Source organism: Cyprinodon variegatus, unplaced genomic scaffold (assembly GCF_000732505.1).
Source record: "Cyprinodon variegatus isolate N-32 unplaced genomic scaffold, C_variegatus-1.0 Scaffold1492, whole genome shotgun sequence".
Lineage (NCBI taxonomy): Eukaryota > Metazoa > Chordata > Actinopteri > Cyprinodontiformes > Cyprinodontidae > Cyprinodon > Cyprinodon variegatus.
In genome coordinates, this window is record NW_015151945.1 from 75,246 (window position 1) to 80,599 (window position 5,354).

General features: G+C 44.8%; 1 protein-coding gene across 1 annotated transcript in view; it reads left to right on the forward strand.

Moving 5' to 3' along the window:
- Nucleotides 1-5,354, forward strand: part of LOC107103632 (retinoic acid receptor beta-like) — an 85,788-nt gene that overhangs the window by 61,424 nt on the left and 19,010 nt on the right. The window lies entirely within an intron of this gene.

Consider the following 5,354-nt stretch of genomic DNA (forward strand, 5'->3'; position numbering starts at 1 on the left):
TTTTTTTAAATGTAAGGAGCAGAAAGTACAGATATTTGTGTAAAAATGTAAGGAGTAGAAGTAAAAAGTCGCCATAAAAAAATAAGTAGTAAAGTAAAGTAAAAATATCTGAAAAATCTACTTGAGTACAGTAACGAAGTATTTGTACTTCGTTACTTCCCATCTCTGCCTGTCATGAAATGGGAAGGATGGACCCAGCATTCAGGCGAGTCAGGCAATGGGTAGTTTCAAAATGTTCAATGACAGAAATTAAAACCTACAGAATGGAATGCTGGCTGCTGTGGACCTGCAGTGACTGCAGCGGGAGGGCAGAGAATTGTTCATCACTCTGGTTTAACAGTTCAGTCCATCCTTTCTGAGGAAGGCAGGATCAGCTGATGACTGCCAAACGAGATGCAGCACTGAGCCGTCTAGAGTGTCCCCAGTGCAGCAACTGCAGGAGCAGGCAGGAGACCGATCCAGGTCAGAGAAACAGTTCAGAACCAGACAGTTCGGAGATCCAGGAGTCCAAAACCCTACCAGGGGTTCCGATCCATACAGGAACCGACTGATCCAGGGTTCCAGGAATCCTCAGATTATGATGGCAGGTTTAGAGTCCGATGAGTCCAGCAGTGAGCTCAGATGGAGACAGGCTGGCTCAGGGGTTGAGGGGGACAGAGACAAGACATGGTAGCAGTATAACTTCAGAAACTTCAAACTGTACCCATCCAGAAGCCACTGACCTCGCCCATGTTCCGAGCCAAAAACCTGAGGGCTCCGCGAAGAAGGACCTGAACCTGAGCTCCCCTCGCAAGCCGAGCCAAAAACCTGAGGGCTCAGTGGAAAAGAGCCAGACAGCAGACAAACACCAAACCCTCCAAGAGTCAGGACATGAACCAGGGACTTTACTAAACTCAAAAAACAAACATGAATAAGAAACGCGAAAAAACAAGAATAATGATCGGGCCCCAATAGCTGGGCTGAACCGTGTATATATATAGCAGAGGGAACAGGTGGATAACATAAATGATAATTAGAGAACAGGGAGGGGAACGGCAGGTGAATGAAGTGAGTAATCAGATAAGCTAACGGAGCTGCCATCATGGCATACCCAGCTTTCCCGCTTTTATCATTATCTAACAGTTAGATAATGATAAAAGCTTTTCAGCTTTGTTATCAATCAGATAAAACTTCATCGCTCATTAGACATTCTAACATTATAGATGTTCCTGATTCGGCACACAGTTATGTTATTACCCTCATCATTGTACCCACGATTTTTTAAGTCATCTTTGCAATATTCAGCCAGTCATATAGTATAACGTTACTAGCATGTGCAGGGTCCGAGCAGATCTGTTACCGACACCGGCTCTCCCTGTCCTGTAAATTAAGGACAACCCGGTTTATATCTGGTTGCGCAAATGAGCTGTTGGTAGTGATTGTGCTGCCGGTACAGACAATGCCCAAGGCGATGTGGGTTGCGTTCATTTTCAGCCTCTGCATCCTCCAAGGACCCGGTTTCAAGGATCAGAAGAGAGGACCCAGTTTTCAAAGTAAACAGAAAGGAGATCAGAGTCAGAAGTGGTACTGAAGGGAAATCCAGGACAGAATCAGTTCCAGGTTTGGTTCACAGGCAGAAATTCAGCAGAAGTCGTAAGACAGTTCAGGCAAACAGATCGTTATGGGGATAGCTCAGAGGATCAGTGCAAGAACAGGATCAGGCTATCAGAAACACTTAGTTAAGCTAAAAAAACTCTCACCACATACTTGAATAATCTGGTACTGATGACTGGTTGAAGACTTGTTAAATAGACATCAGCCCCAAGATCAAGACAGTCAGAGAGGACAGGGTTGTGAGGAAATACTGTTATTTCTTCACATTCTATGCCGTATGTCAGCACAAGGTCCAAAGTATGAAGATGAGAATGTGTGGGACTATTCACATTTTGAACAAAGCCAGGTGTCCAGGATAGCATTAAAAGCTGCTCTTAAGCTATCGCCTTCAATGTCAGCATGGATGATAAAATCCCCCACTATGATCACCCCGTCTGGGCAGCCCACATGAACAGTTAGAGGTCCAAGCCATGTCAGGGAAACAGTCCAGAAATGGACGGTTCTGAGATCCAGGAGTCCGTAGCCTGGCCAGGGATTCCGATCCGAATAGGAACAGGCAGGTTCAGGGTTCCATGAGTCCAACAGAGAGTTCAGGCAGAAACGTTCAGATGGAAAAAAGCTAGGCTTAGTATTTGAGATGCAGGACAAGACATGACATCAGAAAAAAACCCACCCAATTTTAAACTGGCTCCCTCCACTGGGCCAAAACAGGAACAGGGTATGCTTAGTGAATGAGATCCCGGACATGATCAGGAAACACTAAGACATGACTAAAAAACCCTCTAACCACTGGAAATCATGGAAATCAGCCATGATTTCCAAATAAAGACATAAAGTCAAACAAACAAACAATCAAACAATGATCTGGCCCCGATATCTGGGCTGAGCCGTAAATAAAGCAGCAGGAGCAGGTGGATGAAAAGAATGATGATTAGTAACTGGGGAGGGTTAGGCAGGTGAGTGAAATTAACAATTAAGTCAGCTATTAGGGCAGTGATCATGACACTTGCTGCAGCCAAGTTTCTGTAAGGCAACATAAATCAACGGGATTATCACAAATCAAGTAGTTAACTAGCAGACTTTTTTAAAGAAAGAGATCTTATGTTAAATAAACCACATTTAATCATTTTAACTTGTATTTAACTTTCCTCGCTTCGGAATGTTTTCTAATTTATTAGATTTTGGTCGCGGGTAAGACGCGCTGGATTAGCTCTCCTGTCTCTGCTCGAGTCTAGCCATTAGTAGCTGCGGCTGCTGGCAACAGGTAGCGAACAGGAAGCTCTTTTAAAAGCTGTGGCAGTGGGGTGTGTCTTCAGGGAGGAGTAGTTCCGGTTACAGAGGCGACATTTGATCTAGTAAGGCTCGGTGCTCGATAGGATCAATGGCACCGCTTTGGTTTGAGAAGCAACATTTATTTTAAAGGATTTGGAATGAGGTCAAATTAGCCTTTAAACCAACTTGGAGCAAAAGCTATGTGTTCAGATTAATTCACAATGCTAATCCAAGAGGTAAATAAAATATTATTTGCTAAAATAATATTCAATGAAATGATTTTTCTGATGAGAAATCAATGACTATTTTGGATAATTTATCCCTGAACTTGTTAACTGACTGCAGAGTCTGTAGATGTGGTGCAGCTTGGCGAGCAGAGCCAGCATTTAGCTCCATCAGTACTTCAAGTTAATCTGACTGCTTTCGGTATAACAGTGTTAAAAAGATGGAGGTCATGGAAATGCAGCTCTAACCGTCTCTGCAGGTGACGGCTTTAAAATGTGAGGAAGCTGATGTTTGGGTTGAAAGTGATGCAGCAGCGATGTGACGGAGCTGAAAGCATCTAATCTGGTTTACATCCAGATTACAGCTGATGGCTGGGAAAGATGATTGACACCAAACTCTCCTGTGGGATGGGGGGGCTAATTTGAAGATGCTAGTTTGTGAAAAAGCTGTCAGTCATCAGGGTTGCTCTACTGACCCCCGCAGCGTGTTTATGGGAAAATATCCAAAGCAACGGCAGCCTTTATGAGAATGTCTGACTCTGCAGTGATGCGATCCATTCAGCCAATCACTGCAGGTTTGATGGCAGAGTTGCGTTAGCGATGCTAAAGTAGGCCAGTCTGCAGAGCACAGCTGCACCCTTAGCTTCCAACCCCGTTTTCCCTTTTCAATCCAAACACAAAGCTCCTAATCGCCGTAGCAACGCTCCACCCTTATCGCTCTCTTATGAGATGTGTTTTTCATTTAACCACATCACATAAACGGCGCGCGTTGAGCCAAACGGCGCAGCTGGAAATAGTCAAACAAAGGAGAGAATATTGCTTTCCAATGATGAAGCCTAAGCTGGTGTTTGTTGTTTATCGGAGCGACAGTCGGGCTCTAATCTGGATCAGTGGTAATTAGTGTTGCTCTCAGGCGGTGAGAAGTTCGTCATTATGATCCTGATGCAGCGTCTGACTTCTCAGCAGAAACAGGATTTGGTGTAGATTAGGTTAAAGCTGCCTTTATGTGATGAAATATTCAAATCCTAGTCTGTGGTGATTTAGGAGTTCACTGCCGGGTTAGCAGAGACGGCTCCACAAAGAGAAACCCCTGGCTGACAGCGATGGGGATGAAAACCCAGCCTGGTGCTTCCAAAGACAAACTAAAGCATCAGCCAACGGCCAAGCGGCCTGCAGATATGGCCGTCTGTCTCAGGCTCTGGCTGCACCCCTTTCTGCATGTGATGCACCCCAACCTGCTGCTCATCTCACTGCCGGCCTTCTTTAACGGAGCAACTCGTCTAATTTGTTGCGATAAATGACATTAGGATTCCTTGGCAGCGTCCTTGTTTAACTCTATTGAATTAGCAGACTGCTGTAACTGACTGGATATTGCTGCTGGGGGGGTTATAGGTGGTCTGAAAAGTGTTGCACCTCGTTATGGCCTGCACCCTCTTTTCATTCGGCTCCGCCTCCTCAGCTGGAGGGCAGAAGGAGATGAGTGTCTCTAATATCTGCCCCCCTTCGGAGAAAGAAGCTCTCACCCGTCTCCACCTCCTTCCTCTCAATGTGCGTCGCTGGTGCTGTTTTATCCACTGCAGCTCACTGTTTAAAATAAACTCAGCACTAATGTTCTTCTCACTTAACCCCATCAAACTTAACCACCTGTTCCTCTCCTACCTGTCTGTTCGCTCCCTTTGTCTCCCAGTGTCTCCATTTGTCTCCCAGTGTCTCCCTTTGTCTCCCAGTGTCTCTGTGTGTAGCGGCGGCCAGCGGCGGCGGCCTCAGAGCGGCGGGGAAGTCAGCCGTCCGCTGTCTGGGCTGGAGCTGCTGTTCAGCAGCTGATCTCTGACTCTAACATGCTGCTTTAGTTTGTCCTGATATCGGTCAGACGCTGAAGGAAAACTCTGAGTTTCCACCTTGAAACTTTCTCTCTCTAAGCTTCTTCTCCTGAGCAGAGATCGCTGAAAACAAACTCCTTAAATAACATTTTTCACCTCAAAGATTCTCCCATAAAAAAAAAACATTTAAAAATGAGAAATGAATATTTCCATAACTTCATGCAGCATAAAACGCTCCTGTCATTCCTACTTAATGTTTAAAGAGGGTTTAAACATTTAAAAACAGAATTAGAAGTCTAATAAAACCAATTCACAAAACTAGACTAAAATAAAGATGAAATTAGCTTAAATCAGGCCTGAATAAATGAATGAGTGGGTGAATGAGTGAATGAATGGGTGAATGGATGAATGGGCGAATGAGTGAGGGAATGAATGAATGAATGAA